This window comes from Podarcis tiliguerta, assembly GCF_965153285.1.
Source record: "Podarcis tiliguerta genome assembly, chromosome: 13".
NCBI classification, from domain to species: domain Eukaryota; kingdom Metazoa; phylum Chordata; class Lepidosauria; order Squamata; family Lacertidae; genus Podarcis; species Podarcis tiliguerta.
The window spans coordinates 46494223-46512271 of NC_139546.1; the positions used below are offsets into that span (position 1 = coordinate 46494223).

At 49.5% G+C, this 18049-nt stretch overlaps 1 gene segment (V, D, J or C); it reads left to right on the forward strand.

The window, feature by feature from the left end:
* The first annotated feature begins 4407 nt into the window (after window positions 1-4407).
* Window positions 4408-17554, forward strand: LOC310662277 (Ig gamma chain C region-like). The segment is given in 5 exons: window positions 4408-4429; window positions 6964-7266; window positions 8633-8959; window positions 14445-14768; window positions 17079-17554.
* The last annotated feature ends 495 nt before the right edge of the window (window positions 17555-18049 follow it).

Here is an 18049-nt window from a genome sequence, read left to right on the forward strand (position 1 = left end):
GAAGTAATCCTTACTGATTCAGTGGGATTTTGAACTCACTGGTGAGAAAGAGGAACAAGGCAAGTTACTGGAGCTCTGACTACCTGCAAAATTGTAGTAGTAGTTGTATTTTTATTATTATTAATTTATTTATACCCCACCCATCTGGCTGGGTTTCCCCAGCCACTCTGGGTGGCGTGCAACAGAATAAAAAAGTGATAAAATAGCAAACATTAAAAACTTCCCTAAACAGGGCTGCCTTCAGATATCTTCTAAAAGTCAGATAGTTGTTTATTTCTTTGATATCTGACGGGAGGGCGTTCCACAGGGCCGGTGCCACTACCAAGAAGGCCCTCTGCCTGGTTCCCTGTAACCTCACTTCTCACAGGGAGGGAAGCACCAGAAGGCCCTCAGAGCTGGACATCAGTGTGCAGGCTGAATGATCAGGGTGGAGACTCTCCTTCAGGTATACTAGGCCATTTACAGGTATTGTTGTTGTTTAGTCGTTCAGTCGTGTCCGACTCTTCGTGACCCCATGGACCAGAGCACGCCAGGCACTTCTGTCTTCCACTGCCACCCGCAGTTTGGTCAGATTCATGTTTGTAGCTTCGAGAACACTGTCTAACCATCTCGTCCTCTGTCGTCCCCTTCTCCTTGTGCCCTCCATCTTTCCCAACATCAGGGTCTTTTCCAGTGAGTCTTCTCTTCTCATGAGGTGGCCAAAGTATTGGAGCCTCAGCTTCACGATCTGTCCTTCCAGTGAGCATTCAGGGCTGATTTCCTTAAGAATGGATGCGTTTGATCTTCTTGCAGTCCATGGGACTCTCAAGAGTCTCCTCCAGCACCATAATTCAAAAGCGTCAATTCTTCGGCGATCAGCCTTCTTGTTTGTTTAATACTTTGGAATCCTGTATATCCTTACCTCACCTTGGTCTTATACATCACCTTGATTGCCCCTGGGCAAAAAAACAAACTAACCTTGTTAAGTTTAATCAACTAATAAATTAATGTGTGCATAGATAAGAAAAAAACAAGTGGTTTGAGTTTTTGCAGGCCAAATTGAGCCCAATTCCGGTACTTCTTATAGCCTTGTTTTTCTGAGCAATGGAACTTTTGGGTTTTGAAAAGGTGTTAAACCAGGTGATAAAAAAGAGGAAGTGATTAGCTCCCAAATATATCTCCTGGACCTCATTTCTAATTATTATTATTTTCACACCTTCACGCCAGCTCTCAGGATGTCAGTGTTCTTTTTAAAGGGACTTCTTAAGAACATGGGGGGAACTCTGAAGGCCTCATTGCGGCGGAAATGACTCCCCAACAGAAACAGACTGTGGGTCATCCAACAGAGATCTGGTTGCTTCAATCATCTCCAACCTTGGGATCGGTGAGTTCAGAAGAGGGTTTGTTCTTTACATTGGGGGGCAGGGGAATTATAGTATGGAAGGTCGGGTGGATGCAGGTACATTGATTCTGGACCAATTGAATAAGATGACTTTTATATATATGCTGCATTAAAAGATACCTACCACTTTCCAGAGGTGGCCTAAAGTATCTGCAATGGCAGCATTTGTTAATAACCCTGTTTGGACCAGCATCGAAGACACCAGAAATATTAGAACAATTGGTTAAATCCTTTGAGAGCAAAAAGCTGGTTACTATTTTTTTATAGAATATTGGTATTAATAAATCAATTTGATATGCAGACTCTGATAAAAGAATGGAATTAAGAATTGGAGATTCCTATATTACCTAGACAGTAGGAGAGTGTTTTAGCTTTTGTAGCAAAGGTGTCATTGGATTATGAATTACATCTTAGACAACAAAAAATAATATTTAGAAATTATGGGACTCTGTTACATTTGTATAGAAAGAGACTCTCTATGGCAACTGAGCATCTTTATATAAGGGAGACGGGAGCAGCAGAAAGAGCTTGGAGCTGCTGATCGTAAGACAAGAAGGACTGCCAAGCAATACTGTAGGCAATGCTGAGCTCAATATAAGGAAGCTTCCTATGTTCCAATGTCAGGCTACAGCAACATGGGCACATGAACCTTCCCCAAGTGCCACATTCAGCTCAGAACCTTCCCACCACTCAGTCAAGAGAGAAGCCTTAAGAAGGTAGGTGAGAAAAGCCCCGGGGCTCCTTGCTAACTTCTCCCAGGCTTGTTACTCAGCTAGATCCCAGCTGGTCTACCTGCCAAGCCGCTTCTTGCATCCAAGCTATGGTTTCTGCTAGGAAGCTGGAGGAGGGCAAGGGGGCAACCTGAGAGTCTGGCTGAAGCCAGACTGGGAAATTCCTGAGCTCCCAGAGGAATGTTGAGCTTCAAAGAGGTGGGATGGGCAGAAGAAGGCTACTTGAAAGCTTGCTCAAATGCTAGGAGTTTACCAAATTCCCAATGAACATTTGGCTTCCAGGGAATTGGCTGGGTGGAAGGAGGAGACTGAAAGTCAGGTGCTCAGCTGTGAAATTCCTTACCTCACAGTTCAGCAGCAGGCTTTAAACTAGTGGGCCAGGGAAGGTATCTGAAAGCTTACTCCAAGCCTAATGATTCCTGCTCTCTTGAAGGGGTGCAAGGCTTATGGGAAGCTGGTGGGGAGGAAGGGAGCTACCCAAAAGCCTGTCCCAGCTGGGAGATGGGCAAGGACCCAGCTGAGCACTAGGGCTTGCAACAAACTGGACAAGTGCAAGGGAGTGCTATAAAATCCATGTCAGCTGGCTTCATACAGGAGCAGTATACTTCATGAACCCTGGAGGGGGGGAACTGGAGCTATGTCCCACCTGATGCACAGCAGTACAATTCAATACCTAGTTCAGTATTAGGATTCAAGGAAGCTAATCCTGGAGCAGAGGAAAGCTGAAGCCACCCCTGAATGCAAGGTGTTATAGGTGCTTGGGAGCTGCCGGTGGGACTGCCTTGAGGGCTGCCCCAAGCCTGATGCTCAGTTGGGGGAACAAAAGCCAGGTGCTCACAAAAGCTGAGGGTAGCAGCTGGGTGGGTGGACTGCCGAAATGCCTCCCCAAGCCCAATGCTCAGCTAGAAGATTCTTGACTACTTAGCTGTGTGCTAGGAGCCATGAAATCTGTAGGGAGCAGCTTCAGAGGTTTCCTGGTGCCGGCAGCAAGCTTTAGGCACAAGTATTTGACAACCCACCCAAGTGGTATAATTCACAAAAGCTGGTGGGGAGGGGAATGCCTGGATGGTTCTCCCAAGCCTCATGCTCAGTTGGGAGATTTTTTGCTACCTACCTAGATGTTGGTCTTCCCATAAGCTGGTGGAGGAAGCAGTTGAGAAGCAGGGCTATGTGTAAGGTTTTGCAATTGCTGGGCGGGTGCCTGGAGGCCTGCTCCAAGCCCGGGGGATTCTTGACCACCCAAATGAATGTCAGGCTTTATGTAAGCTGGTGGGGAGCAGTTGGGAGAAGGGCACCTGGATTCCTGCTCTGAACCTCATGCTGAACAGGAAGATTCTTGACCACCCAGTTGAGTTAGGCTTCACAAAAGCTAGTCGGGTGCTGCCGGGTGGGTGGGCTGCCCAGGTGCCTGCTCCAAGCCTGATACTCAGCTACGAGGTTCTTGACCACCTAGCTGTTCACATAAGCTGGGGGGGGGGAGCAGCTGAGAAGTTGGGGAGGGCTATGTGGATGCATGGCAAAAGCCAGGTGCTCAACTGTGAGATACTTGGCTTATCAGAAAATCAGCAGACTGATAGGGCTGGTGGGGAACAAGGGGCTGCCTGAGAACCTGCTTTAACCTAATGCCTAGCTGGGAGTTTCCTGACTTTCAGATTAAGCTTCATCTGGCAAGGAGGAGGGTGGTTGAAAGTCTACTCCAGCCAGATGCTTAGCTGGGAGATTTCTGCCACTGCCCTCACTCCTTGATGAGCAGCAGGCTTCAGCCTCGCAGGGAGCAGGGGAGCTACTTGAAAGCTTGTCCCAAGCCTGATACTCAGCTGGGAGGTTCCTGGTTTGCAGCTGAGCACTAGGCTTCAAACAAGGTGGACAGGTGCAAGGGAGTGCTATAAAATCCACCTGATGCTCAACTGAAAAATTCCTGGCGTCATGTTGAAGCAGCAGGCTTCATGTTGAAGCCCCCATGCCTGACTAGGGTGGGGGGACTGGAGCTCTGTCCCACCTGATCCTCAGCTGGGAGATTCTTCAATACCTACTTCAAGGAAGCTGATCTTGGCGCACATAGGAAGGCTGAAGCCAGCCCACAGTGTAAAGCTACTACAGGGGGCTGGGTGCTCAACTGGGAGATTCTTGACCACCCAAGTTTGAGTGGCACTTCAGAAAAGCTGGTGGGAAGCAGCTGGGTGGGCTGACAAAATGCCTGCCCCAAGCATGATGCTCAGCTAGGAGTTTCTTGGCTACCTAGCTGAGTGCTAGGAGTCACAAAAACTGGTAGGAAACAGCCAGTGGGGTTTCCTGATGCCTGGTGCACAACTGGAAGGTATGTGACAACCCACCCGAGTGCTATCATTCACAAAAGCTAGCAGGGAGCATCCAGGAGAGGGGACAGCCTAGATGCCTGTCCCAAGCTCAGCTGGGGGACTTTTGACTATCCAGGCAAGCAGTTGAATTAACAAAAGCTGGTGGGCAGCAGCTGAGAAGGGAGACTGCCTAGATGGCTGCCCTAAGCCTAGTAACCGACTAGGAGATTTCTGACCACCCAGCTGTGTGTTAGGCTTCACAAAAACCAGCTAGCAGGGAACAGCAAGGTGGGAGGCTGCCTGGAAGCCTGCCCAAAGCCTAACACACAGCTGGAAGGTTCTTGCTAACTCAGATCAATGTAAGACTTCACATAAGCTAGTGGGAAGCAGTCGGCAAGTTCTCTGAATGTCTGCCATTAGCCTGATGCTCAGCTGGGAGATACTATCAATCAGCAAACTTCAGGGGAGATGGCAGGGAACAAGGGGCTGCCTGAAGAGCTTGCTCTAACCTGGGAGTTAGCTGGGAGTCTCCCAAACTTCCCAGAAGAATGTTAGGCTTCATTTGGCAAGGAAGGTGACTGAAAGTCCACTCAGATGCTTAGCTGGCAGATTTCTGACCACCACCCCCCAGATGAGCAGGAGGCTCCAGCCTGGCAGGGAGCAGAGGAGCTGCCTGAAAGCCTGTCCCCATGCCTGGCGCTCATCTATGGTGCTTTTGGCCTCCCAGATCCACAACAGGCTCCAGGAGCAAAGAAGTATCTTAAAGCCTGTGCCAAGCCCAGTGTCAAACTGAGAGACCCATAAACGTCCTGAGCCACAGCAGGCTGCAAGAAGCCGAAAGGGAGCAACCAGGGGGCAGGGGCTGGCTGAGGGCTAGGAGGTTCCTGACCCTTCAGATGTAGTGGTGGTCAGAAGCTGGTAGACAGCAGGAGGTGCTTTCTGAAAATCTGATCCAAGCCTGATGCTCAACTGGGAAATTCCTGAGCATTCAAATGAGTAACAGGCTTCATGGGGGCTGGATCTGCTCCAGGCATGAATCTCAGCCTGGAGATCCCCCAATAGTAGGCTTTAAGGAAGCTGTCTTGGATCAAGTAGGCTACCTTAGCTTGGCTTTCAGCTCAGGGTCTGGCTTCAGGGAAGCCATATGAGAAGTTGATGGGGCTGTGGGGAAGGGTGGAGGGGGAGCCAGTGGGCTACTTGAATGCCTGTCCGATGCCCGAGCTGTAATGTGTAGCTTTAGGGCTTCATCTCTTGAGACCCAAAACTTCAAGCTCAGCCAAGGAACAAGAGGGTTAGGAAGCAAGCGGCTTTGAGGAGCCTAAATTCTACTCCCTGCTCAGAAAGTGTTCTTTGGGGCAAAAAGACCCCTAAGGTTTGCTAGGCTGCAAGGGCTGAAGTAGACAGGAGCCCTGGGTTCTCTCTGGAGTGGGCTGCAATGGATGAGTGGGGCCAAGCTGGTTAGGACAGAGGTCTGTATCCAGCCATAGAAGAGTAGGGCAGTTAAAGTGGTTTAGAGAACAAGGAATGTGGTATCTGGTGCAGCTGAGAATGGCAGCCCTGGCGAAGCTCATGTTTCTGGGGGATGAGAGAGGAGCATAACAGCTTAAAACAAGCCTGGACTCCCCACATTAGGAGAGTGGTCTCCAGTGGTTGCAAGCTGGAGGCAGCGTGTGCTAGGACTCCTAGATTTGATCATGAGCTCTGGCTCAGGAGGGGAAGGTAGAGAAGATGTGGGTGACTGGAGAGGGGGCCTGTGCAAGGTCAGAAGGGAAGTTCCATGGGGCTGAAAGGCATCCCAGGTCTTGTAGCTAGAGAAGGACACGTTTGGCAGTTGTCACTATTTAACAGGAATGGTTCCTCTTTTCTGGAACTTGTCTCTGGCAAAGCACTGTCCCTGCCTTGCCTTTGGGATGGGCCTTGCTGAAACTGTCTTAATTATGAGTTGCTTTTGCTCAGCAGCATCCCCAAGACTTCTAAACATCTCTCACACACCTCATCTTTAACACTCACACATGCTGATGTCGTTCACATTCAGCATTTGAGAACATGTTGTTGGACTCAGGATTTCTCACAATATTTGCACCTTTGACTGTAGAGGCCAGTTCTGGATCCATACATCCTTCCGCAGTGGGGACATAGGTTTCCATACAGGAAATGATCATGGTGAGGGTTTGCCAAGCGTGCCTTCCTCTTAGGACATTTCTCCCTTTCATCCTGACTTCAAGCATCTTCAAAGCTCATGACACCTTTGGTAAAGGCTGTTCTCCAGTTGGAGCACTCACAGGCCAGTGTTTCCCAGTTGTCATTGTTTATACTACATTTTTTTAGATTTGCCTTGAGAGGGTCTTTAAATCTCTTCTGTTGACCACCAGCATTACACTTTCCATTTTTGGGTTGGCATGGATGTGGTGCTAGAGACACTTATTACCACTTACTATGTTGTGATGAGGGCAGGAATGAGACAATGATATTGTGTAACTCACACTCAGCCCATGGAACACACATTTGCTGGACAGCATATCTTCAACATGTCTTTTGCTCTCTTTAATTGCAGCAAGTGCCACAGCCCCGACGGTCTTCCCATTGCCTCCCTGTAGCCAAGACTCCTCTACCACATCCCTGGTCTCCATAGGTTGTCTGGTCTCTGGCTACTTTCCTGAACCGGTCACAGTACAGTGGAATTCAGGAGCCATCTCCAGCGGCATCCGGACCTTCCCTGCACTATTGGATTCATCCAGTGGCCTCTACACTCTCACCAGCCAGCTCACCATCCCAACCAGCAGCTGGGAATCGGAGAAGTTCGAATGCAATGTCACACATGCAGCTACCGGCTTCACAGCCAACAAAGACATTGAGCGTGAGTCTTGCTGGACTTTGGTTATCTGCTTGCTTTTTAACTCTCAAATGGGCAATCAATGGGGTTAAAGAAAATAAAGTAAAGTACTTGGGTGGAGGGAGAGGGGAAATAGATCCAATATTTTGGGGTAGTATTATTGTTTCAGTCCAAGGCACATTAAGCATGGCAGGCACCACGAAAAAGAAAAAAATGTCTCTGCCCAACAAGGCTTACAAATGAAATATAGGGGTTGGAGTGGAGAGAACGAGTTTGGAATCCTCCATTCAGCACCAACAATGGTATAAGAAAAAGTCAGGTTGCAGCATTTCGGATTTCAGTTGTCAGCGGCAAGTTGGAGCATCATCCAGTAGCAACTTTTTGGAATACATTTCAAGGTTAGATCGATTTAGAGGGATCTGTGGCCATTTATAGATAATTCTTCTTTGGAGCAATGTTACCAAAACACAAAACATACACACACATGTGAATGGCATTCATGACCCCTCATTGCAATTCCTTATATGAGTTGTCAACCTGCAGAACCAGTGAAATGAATTAAGTTCTGGGGTGTTTGGGTGTTCCTACAGCCCACTCACTTGTAATGTTGGAAGGAATGGTTAGGATTGATCACCCTGTGCCATCCTTTGTGCTGAAGCAGGCAAGGCAAAGCATGATAGCTACAGGGGGGAGGCAAGCTTTGAATAGGGATACAGAGTGGGGGGAAAGTGCCTTGATGAGAAGGTGAGGATGTTCATAACTTTGGGATCAGCATGTCAAAAAGTGGGGAGGATGATAAAAAGGAGAACCAAAAGAGGCGAATTGCAGATAAACTAGTAGCTACTTAGACCTCAAAGCTTACATGGAGAGGGAAATAGGTGGCAAAGTGAAGATCACTAAGACATGGGGAAGGGGGATAGATCACAGACAAATGGTATTAATTCCCCTCACATATGGATGGGGGAAAATATCAGTTCAGTTCAGATTTAAATATGAATCAACCTAATTCACAACAACACTTGAATGAAAGCACAGCCATCCTTTCAAATTCACACTTATCCGAATTTTGCAAAGCAGTTCTCCAGCCAAGTAGTGTGTACAAAAATGCATCTACTAGGGAAAGATGTGCACAAAAATGGATATATTAGTATAAATAACATATTAAAATGCATTATATCAGGAGCACTGCTTAGCAAAAATGTTTATATTAGGCAAGATATAAAGACAGCATGTTAGGAAAAAATTAGATTAAAATGCAGATGAATTTTCATAAGTACTTCTTTTAGAAATATTTGCATACAGATATGGAGAATGGGGGGGGGGGGAGAAACTGAGAGAAATAAAAATTGACAAGTTAACCCATCCCTGCCTATAACTTATATCCCTCCAGACTCTCCTGCGAAACCACCAGTGGCCCCAGAAGTCCGCCTGCTCCATTCCTCCTGTGATCCCAGGCATGCCACCATTGAGCTGCTGTGCATTATCTCCAGCTTCTACCCCAGCAGGGTGACGATAGAGTGGCTAGTGGGTGGGCAGCCTGGCTTGCTATCCTCGGTCACAGCACCACCCAGGAAGGATGCCCACGGGTACACCTTCAGTACCACAAGCACAGTCAATGTTAGCAAAGAAGACTGGCAGGCTGGGAATACCTACCACTGCCAGGTGTTCCACGAAGCAAGCCAAACCAAAGTGAAAAGCAAAGCCAAGATATGTGAAGGTAGGAAAGGTTGACTGAGCTGGCACTTGTGTTTTCCTCTGTTTTGGTGGGCATGGACTGGAATGCAAGGGGGATAATGACAACAGCTTCGAGGTTACTGAGGGTCCTCTCAGGTGCTAAGCATTTCAAGATAGTGTCCTTCCTAATTCATACACACAGAGACAGACACACAGAGAGAGAGAGAGAGAGAGAGAGAGAGAGAGAGAGAGAGAGAGAGTGGTAACTCGGTTTGGAAACTTAATCCGTTCCGGAAGTCCATTCTTAAACCGAAACCGTTCTTAAACCGAGGCGCACTTCGCCTAATCAGGCCTCCCGCCACCGGTGCCCTTCCACTGTTCGGCTTCCGTTCTTAGACCAAGGTAAAGTTCTCAAAACGGGACACTACTTCAGGTTTTGCGGAGTTCATAAACCAAATCATTCATAATAACCGCTCCCCACATCAAATGGGGGGTGGGGTTTGCATGGTCACACACAGCCCCCCCCCATCCTACGCAGCTTACTAAAATACAACCTGGCTTTGCACCTCCCACGCTGGATACCTGGAGGTTCCCGCCTAACCTCAGACAGTTAACCAATCCCAGCGGGGGAGGGGCATTGCCAGGAGAGTTGGCCAGGTAGGGTGGGACCGCCCTGCCCGCACAATAGAGGGTGGAACTTACATGGGAGTCTATAGGCAACAAAACCGCCACCCTGCGAGATTTCTTCATCTCGCAGGGGGTCGACCTGGCTTGTGTGACGGAGACCTGGGTGCGCGAAGGGGATACTGTTACCTTACGACAGATGGCGCCCCCGGGTTTCTCCATCCTCCACCAGTCACGGACTGTGGGCCGGGGGGGAGGGGTGGCATTATTAATCCGGGAAAATTGTTCTTTCAGGGCTCTACCATCGCCATCGATCCCCGGCATTGAATGTGTTGGCCTAGTGTGGGGCTCCGAGGTGAGCTTGGCTGTCTGGCTGGTGTACCGGCCACCTAGCGCACCAGCAGCCACCCTGTCAGGCCTGCTGGAGGCTGTGGCCGGCTGGGCCTTGGAGTTTCCTAACCTATTGGTATTGGGGGACTTCAACATCCATGCTGATGCCACTCCCTCCTCACAGGCTCTGGACCTGGTGTCTTCCATGGCGACACTAGGGCTCTCCCAGTTTGTTTCGGGCCCCACACATCAAGCAGGCCACACGCTGGATTTGATCTTTGGGGCCGGTATAGATGTGATCATGTTTCCTTCGATGAAGGTGCCATGGTCTGATCACTACGCTCTGAAAGCCAGGATTGATGTTCCACCCCCACCCCGCTTAGGTGGCAAGCCGATTTGGGCTCGCCCGCAGAGGCTGATGGACCCTGATAGATTCCGCCAAGCCTTGCGGGACCTTGCTCCCCCTGGCGACTCATTGACTGAGCTTGTTGAGGGCTGGAATACCCAGCTCCCGGCAGCCATCGATGAGATCGCACCTAAGCGCCCTCTGCGACCCCGCAGAAACCGGGCTCCCTGGTTTACCGAGGAGCTCCGGAAAATGAAGCGGGACCTCAGACGGCTAGAGCGAGTATGGCGGGGTGCCCGTGACGGAGCTTCAAGAACATCTTATAGGGTTTTTATGAAAACCTATGAGATGGCAGTGAAGGCCGCTAAGAAGTCCTACTTCTCGGCCTCCATTGCATCCGCTAGCTCTCGCCCGGCGCAATTATTTAGTATAATTCGGTCTTTAACATCCCTTGAAGGACAGCCAAATTTAAATAATAATTTGACACACAGCTGTGAGGCATTTGCGAGCTTCTTTGCGGAGAAGGTCCTGTTGCTCCGCCATGACCTCCCTGCCAATTTGGATACAATAAAGGAACTGGAGGCCCCTCGACTGTCCTCGGGTCCAGTATTGGACCACTTTGACCGGATATCCCCAGCCGATGTGGACAGACTCCTCCGAGCTGGAAAGCCCACTACTTGTCCTCTCGACCCGTGCCCGTCCTGGCTGATTAGAGCGTGTCCAGACGAGGTGCGGGCCCCCCTGGGGGATATCATCAATTTGTCCCTTGGCACCGGGACATTCCCAGGGGAACTGAAGGAGGCAGTGGTGCGTCCGCTCTTAAAGAAAACATCATTAGATCCCTTAGATCTATCCAATTACCGCCCGGTTTCGAATCTTCCATTCCTGGGTAAGGTGATTGAGAGAGCGGTTGCTGAACAGCTTGGTAGGTTTCTGGATGAAACATCGGCTCTGGATCCATTCCAGTCCGGCTTCCGCGCTGGTCATGGGACCGAGACGGCTCTGGTCGCCCTAACAGATGATCTCCGCAGGCAGCTGGATCAAGGCGGGTCGGGGCTGCTGATTCTTCTAGACCTGTCAGCAGCCTTCGACATGGTCGATCACGAACTCCTGGACCACCGCCTTGCCGACGTGGGGATCCAGGGCACAGTCCTTCAATGGCTGCGCTCGTTTCTCTCTGGTCGGGGACAGAGGGTGGCGCTTGGGGGGGAATTGTCATCGCGCCACTCCCTGGTGTGTGGAGTGCCTCAGGGTGCGATTCTCTCTCCGATGCTCTTTAACATCTTTATGCGCCCCCTCGCCCAGCTTGTCCGGAGTTTTGGGCTGGGCTGCCATCAGTATGCTGATGACACCCAACTCTATCTGTTGATGGATGGCCACCCTGACTCGGCCCCAGACACACTGACCAGATGCTTGGAAGCTGTGGCTCGATGGTTACGTGGGAGCCGGTTGAAGTTAAATCCTTCGAAGACAGAGGTCCTCTGGCTGGGACGGGACGATATGGGATTGAGGGGGCAACTCCCATCTCTAGCGGGGGTGCAATTAGTGCCAGCACCATCCGTTAAGAGTTTGGGTGTAATCTTCGACACCTCCCTCTCCATGGAGGCGCAGATTGCAGCTATAACAAAGGCGGCATTTTTTCATCTCCGCCAAGCTAAGCAGTTGGCTCCTTACCTCTCTCGCCCTGACCTAGCCACTGTGATCCATGCGACGGTCACCTCCAGACTGGATTATTGTAACTCGCTCTACGTGGGGCTGCCCTTGAGACTGACCCAGAAACTCCAGAGGGTGCAGAATGCCGCAGCGAGACTCCTTACAGGGTCTTCACTGCGAGATCACATTCATCCGGTGCTATACCAGCTGCACTGGCTCCCGGTGGAGTACAGGATCAGGTTTAAGGTGCTGGTTTTAACCTTTAAAGCCCTATACGGCCTAGGACCCTCGTACCTACGGGACCGCCTCTCCTGGTATGCCCCACAGAGAAACCTACGCTCGTCAAATAAAAACATCCTGAAGGTCCCAGGCCTCAGAGAGGTTAGGCTGGCCTCAACTAGAGCCAGGGCTTTCTCGGCTGCGGCTCCAATCTGGTGGAACGCTCTGTCACAAGAGACTAGGGCCCTGCGGGACCTGACATCTTTCCGCAGAGCCTGCAAGACAGAGTTGTTCCACCAGGCCTTTGGTCAGGTCCCAGCCTGACTCCCTCCTCTGGCAACCTGCACAGAATTTTGCTCAACGGTTGCCATTAATTTGACTTTAATTAATTTTTATAATGGAATGTTTTTATAATGTTTGATTATTTGATTGTTTGAGTATTTAATTGTTGTTAGCCGCCCTGAGCCCGGCTTCGGCTGGGGAGGGCGGGATATAAATAAAATTTATTATTATTTATTATTATTATTAAACTGAGGTACCACTGTTTGTGTGTGTGTGTGTGTGTGTGTACATGTACGTATACGTATATGTCAGAGCTGGCTCCGGGTCCCAGCTCACCAAGGACCAACGCTAGCCGGTAGTACAGTATCAAAGTCTTTATTGAAGAATAGTCTCCATTTACAAATCTCAGCGTCCCAGCTCTACGTCTGAGCTTTAGACCGGCGAAGCTCTATCTGGATCTCCGCCCCCTGTGCACCAGCTTAAAACTCTAATCTTACTCCACCTCCTCCTTCTCTCTCTCTTCCTCTGGGTCTTACTACCCCCCGGGGTCTCTTCCCTCCTGGACTCTTCTGACGCAGAGCTGGACCCCTCTGACTCCTCCCCCTCTCTTCGGCGTGCTTTAGGACCTGGCTCCCTACCCGGGCTGCCCACCTTGCCGCCCTCCTGTACATTTGAACTTGGCGCGCGCGCGCGTTTAACTTTCCTGATGACCGTTTCCTCGCTCCCTGACGAGGGTGTGGCCACTCCTGCTTCACGCTCTCCCTCTGCCTGCGCGCTCCCTGATCCCGATGCCTTGGACTCCTCCCCCCTACTACACTCTGGGGGGGAAGCTGGTCCGGATTTCCAGCTGTTACTCTCTGAGTCCCCTCTGGCCCCTTCTTCCCGAGGTGTCCCCCTTGCCCTGACCATGGGGGCCCCTTTCTGTGAATCCTCCGAGTCACTGGAGAGACTCAGAGACCTCGGACTACTGTCGCCGCTGACATTTCCTTCCGACTCCTCCCCCTCGCTCTCCGTTTCTTCCCTCTCCTGTGACTCTGCTCCTGAACCCCTGACAGTATACATATACATATATACACACAGTTTACACATACAGTGGTGCCTCGCAAGACGAAATTAATTCGTTCTGCGAGTCTCTTCGTCTAGCGGTTTTTTCGTCTTGCGAAGCAACCCTATTAGCGGTTTAGCGGCTATTAGCGACTATTAAAGGCTTAGCGGATTAGTGGATTAGCTGCTAAAATGCTATTAGCGGTTTAGCGGCTTAGAAAAAGGGGGTGGGGAGCGAAAAAAAATCTCAAGACTCGCAAGACATTTTCGTCTTGCGAAGCAAGCCCATAGGGAAATTCGTCCTGCGAAGCGCATTGAAAAACGGAAAACCCTTTCGTCTAGCGGGTTTTCCGTCTTGCGAGGCATTCGTCTTGCAGGGCACCACTGTACACAGTATACATACATACATATGCTCTGCTTTCTATTATGGCCCATTGAATTAAACCTTTTCCCATTGACTGCAATACACATGACCTTGATGGCAGAGTAGTTATTTTCCATTTCTACTGGAAGCAGGACTCGGGGAAGACATAGTGCAGTGGACATCAGAGTGCCCCAGATGTCCATGAAAAGTCTTGGCAAATATGCTATCCTCTCCAGGGGGTGGGGTTGGGGTCAGAGGACATTTTCCTCCCTCTACAACATGTAGTTTGACTCAGTTGTGTACACCTTCTCCTGGATAGAACAATGTAGTCTTGATTGCAGAAGCTGATGTTGTAGAAGGGGGTGATAGGGAACTGTTTGTTCCTGCTCATTGTTCACAATGGAATATGGAGGGTGACAGGCAACTATATTTTATTTTATTTTTTGCTTGGTTGCTGACAATGGAATGTGGAGCTTTTATTGATTCTCGGACACCCAAGGGCACCAAATGCCAGCTTCTTTCCTTTAATACATGTACCAGGTGTGGTTATTGATTCCTTTTACTCTGCAGCAATGACTGCCCTTCTTAACAGGATGCATGCAAGCCCCTAAAACAGCAAAGAGGGGAGGGGCGGTTGGAGAAGTAACATGACGTTTGTATCCCCAGATAATACTGATTGCCCCTCCGCTGGCATTAGCGTGCGAATCATGCCCCCAACCGCCAAAGACTTGTACATAAACAGAGACCCTACGCTCACCTGTGTGGTGGAAAATCTGGAAAATGCAGACGGGCTGAAAGTCAGCTGGTCACGGGCAGATTCAGGACCTGTGAGCCCAGGGTTATTGGAAGTGAACGAAGAGCTTAATGGAAAGTACACCGCGACCAGCTCCCTCCCTGTCACAACATGGCTGCAGGGTGAGGAATTCACCTGCAAGGTGGAATATCCAAGCTTGGCTGCTCCCATCAATAGGACCATTGCCAAGATGACAGGTAAGAGGGAAACAGTGTTGGTCTCCTGTCCTGGGGTTGGTGTCCTTGTTTTCCAGCAGGAAAGAGAATACAGTGGTGCCTCGCAAGACGAAAAGAATCCGTTCCGTAAGTCTCTTCGTCTAGCGGTTTTTTCGTCTTGCGAAGCAAGCCCATTAGCGGATTAGCAGATTAGCGCTATTAGCGGTTTAGCGGCTATTAAAGGCTTAAGGGATTAGCGGATTAGCTGCTAAAAGGCTATTAGAAGCTTAGTACCTTAGAAAAAGGGGGTGGGGAGCGGGGAAAAAAAACCCAGGAATCGCAAGACATTTTCGTCTTGCGAAGCAAGCCCATAGAGAAATTCGTCCTGCGAAGCACCTCCAAAACGGAAAACCCTTTCGTCTAGCGGGTTTTCCGTCCTGCGAAGCATTCGTCTTGCGGGGCACCACTGTACTTAAACACCCAGCACCACTTGGCTTATCTGCAATTTTTACACTGCGGACACACTTTGCAATCTCACACAGTCTGGTGGGGCTATTGTGCAGGTTTGCACAATCATTCTACACTTGTCTCTGCTCACAGGTTTTTATGGTGCTTGAGAAACCTGCAATGCATGCTTTTTATCAGAAGGCAACACTGGGACTATTTCCATCTCCAGCTAATGATCCTTCTAACCCCTGAATCTGTCTATTGATAGGTAGTTGAAGGATTGAACCAGTTCTGTTGAGGGCAGTACATTATCCTTTCGCTGGTGGCCTAATCTGTACATTTAAGGAGGTACCTGGAAAGAACAATGTGGGAATTTGAGCATACCAATACCTTCTCAGGAAATACTGGGCTTCTCTGTGTTATGGGCCCCCTCTGTATATCTGTTAAAAGAAAGTAGTCTGTGTAAAATCTCTGCTATCTTGGTTTGGTATCTTATGTACCATATTTTTCGCTCTATAAGACGCACCAGACCACAAGACGCACCTAGTTTTTGGAGGAGGAAAACAAGAAAAAAAATATTCTGAATCTCAGAAGCCAGAACAGCAAGAGGGATCACTACGCAGTGAAAGCAGCAATCCCTCTTGCTGTTCTGGCTTCTGGGATAGCTGTGCAGCCTGCATTCGCTCCATAAGACGCACACACATTTCCCCTTACTTTTTAGGAGGGGAAAAGTGAGTCTTATAGATCAAAAAATATGGTATTCATCCAGCTCGAAGAAGCCCAACCCATGTTGCACTTCTTCCTACCCAGGTCCACATGCACAAGGGCTTCAGCTAAATGCATTCTAGCTTGTTAATGTTGTCGCTGAGGATTTACTCTGTCTACTGTACTTGAAACTGTTTTACAAGCCATTTAGCAGATAATAATCAGCACTCCTGTCCAAACCACAAGCCCCAGGATTCTCTTGGGGGGAAGCCATGACATTCAAATTGTAACAGGAATTGCAATATGGATAGATTAATTTCTAAAACTTTGTTTGCTGCGCTATTTATGAATGTGAATGCCACCAGAGAAGGCTGAGCTGTTCTATGATGATGATGATGATGATGATGATTAAAACATACATGCATACATACGTACGTATATACGTACATACATACCTACATGCCCTGCCCATCTGGCTGGGTTTCCCCAGCCACTCTGGGTGGCTCCCAATAGAATATTAAAAATATGATAAAGCATCAAACATTAAAATTTTCCCTAAACAGGGTTGCCGTCAGATGTCTTCTAAAAGACAGATAGTTGTTTATTTCTTTGACATCTGATGGAAGGACGTTCCATAGGGCGGGTGCCACCACCAAGAAGGCCCTCTGCCTGGCCCCTTGTAACTTCAATTCTCGCAGTAAGGGAACCGGCAGAAGGCCCTCGGAGCTGGACCTCAGTGTCTGGGCTGAACGATAGGAGTGGAGACGCTCCTTCAGGTATACTGGCCCGAGACCCTTTATGGCTTTCAAGGTCAGCACCAACACTTTGAATTGTGCCCAGAAACGGGGTGGCTGTGTATATCATGTAGACAAGCAGTGCTTTTTTTCTAGAAAAGTAAGTGCCATTACTCACCACTAAGTGATTACAGTAAGTGCCATTCTTTTTAAAGGCAAAAGGTGCTGGTACTGTGTACCCTTGAATACCCCCCCCCCCAGGGGGGGAGCACTGTTTCCTGACCAGAAAGAAGAGTACAGGTAGTCTCTGCGGAAATCCTCATGCAGTTTCACATAGTATGACGGGCCTTTGGGGATCATTATTGGGAATGTACTGCGGCATCCACTAATTGGTTCTAATCTTAATCACTGCTGGCACATCTTTTCTCTCATACATTCCCCCACCCCATCCCCCCCCCCCCAAAAGGCGACATAAAGGCTCCCAAGGTGTTCCTCTTCTCCCCACACAATGAGGAAATCCGTGCTCGGCCACCAATGCTGACGCTCACCTGCCTGGTCACAGGATTCACCCCAAAAGAAGTTTCTATCCAGTGGCTGAAGAATCACAATGCCGTGCCTGAAGATCACCATGTCAACACACCGGTCATGAAGGACAAGAGCAACAACTCCCACTTCATCTACAGCAAGCTGACAATCCCATTCTCTGACTGGAACAATGGAACTCCTTTCACTTGCATAGTTTACCACGAAGCCCTCCCGATGAAGTTCACCCAGAGGACCGTGGAGAAAACCCAGGGTAAAAAATGATGGCCATACCTCCTATGGCACTGCAACCTCTTCAGCCTCTCCCGGATTTTCCTCTAGCATTGTCAGATAAACCTGTGTAAAGGTCTTCCATGCATGCATGTTTGGCCTATGGCTGAATAAAACAGAACTAACTCAGATATATCCCATGTTGTGGTCACTTGCAGGAGAATCGATGACTGGCGTGGGGTGGGTGTGTTCTGGAAAGCAAGGAGAGAATGGATTTATTACCGTATTTTTCGCTCTGTAGGATGCACCCGACCATAGGACGCACCTTGTTTTAGAGGGGGAGAACAAGGGGAAAAAATCTCCCCCTCTCAGCTCAGTGCCCCTTCAGCGAAGCGACAGGAGAAATGGAGCCCCTTCCATTTCTCCTCCCGCTTCGCTGAAGGGGTGCTGCGCTGCTCTCCCTCTCTGCTGAAGCCAGGAGAGTCTTGCTCTCCTAGCTTCAGGGAAAGGAACCCGAAGTCTCTGGAGTGCAGCGGGACCTCCTGCTGTGCTCCGGAGGCTCCAGGCTTCAGCGAAAGCAACGCGAAGCCTCCGGAGCGCGGAGGGAGCACTCCCTCTGCGCTTCGGAGGCTTCATGTTGCTATCGCTGAAGCCAAGGAGCCTGTATTCGCTCCATAGGACGTG